This window comes from Chelonia mydas, chromosome 25 (assembly GCF_015237465.2).
Source record: "Chelonia mydas isolate rCheMyd1 chromosome 25, rCheMyd1.pri.v2, whole genome shotgun sequence".
NCBI classification, from domain to species: domain Eukaryota; kingdom Metazoa; phylum Chordata; order Testudines; family Cheloniidae; genus Chelonia; species Chelonia mydas.
In genome coordinates, this window is record NC_057858.1 from 14,097,013 (window position 1) to 14,098,205 (window position 1,193).

The window sequence follows — 1,193 nt, forward strand, 5'->3', positions numbered from 1 at the left end:
ATCAGTGCTGGGGGGGCGGCATTCTGCCCGGTGAGTGGCAGCAGCCCAAACACCGACAGCTTCGTCAGCCAATCAGCGAGGGGAAGGGGGGAGAGGGGAGACGGGAAGGTGAGCTGGGAAAGGGGGGAGTTGGCAGCTGCACCGGGCAGTGTCCTCCCCTCCCCCCCCAGTCTCTGGCCCCTCCCTGCGCTGCCCGCCCCTCACTGCCACTGCCCTGCACCGGGCACTGCCCTCCCTCCCCCCCAGTCGCTGGCCCCTCCCTATACTGCCCGCCCCTCACTGCCACTGCACTGCACCGGGCAGTGCCCTTCCCCCCGTTACTGGCCCCTCCCTGCACTGCCCGCCCCTCACTGCCACTGCCCTGCACCGGGCATTGCCTCCCTCCCCCCCCAATCACTGGCCCCTCCCTGCACTGCCCACTCCTCACTGCCCCTCACTGCACCAGGCACTGCCCTCCCTCCCCCCAGTCGCTGGCCCCTCCCTACACTGCCTGCCCCTCACTGCCACTTCGCTGCTCTGGGCACTGCCCGCCCCTCACTGCCACTTCGCTGCACCGGACAGTGCCCTCCCCCTCCCCCCCCCCAGTCTCTGGCCCCTCCCTGCGCTGCCTGCCCCTCACTGCCACTCACTGCACCAGGCACTGCCCTCCCTCCCCCCAGTCGCTGGCCCCTCCCTATACTGCCCGCCCCTCACTGCCTCTGCACTGCACCGGGCACTGCCCTCCCTCCCCAGTCTCTGGCCCCTCCCTGCGCTGCCCGCCCCTCACTGCCACTGCACTGCACCGGGCACTGCCCTCCCTCCCCCCCAGTCGCTGGCCCCTCCCTATACTGCCCGCCCCTCACTGCCACTGCACTGCACCGGGCAGTGCCCTTCCCCCCGTTACTGGCCCCTCCCTGCACTGCCCGCCCCTCACTGCCACTGCCCTGCACCGGGCATTGCCTCCCTCCCCCCCAATCACTGGCCCCTCCCTGCACTGCCCACTCCTCACTGCCACTTCACTGCACCAGGCACTGCCCTCCCTCCCCCCCAGTCTTTGGCCCCTCCCTACACTGCCTGCCCCTCACTGCCACTTCGCTGCTCTGGCACTGCCTGCCCCTCACTGCCACTTCGCTGCACCGGACAGTGCCCTCCCCCTCCCCCCCCCCAGTCTCTGGCCCCTCCCTGCGCTGCCTGCCCCTCACTGCCACTCACTT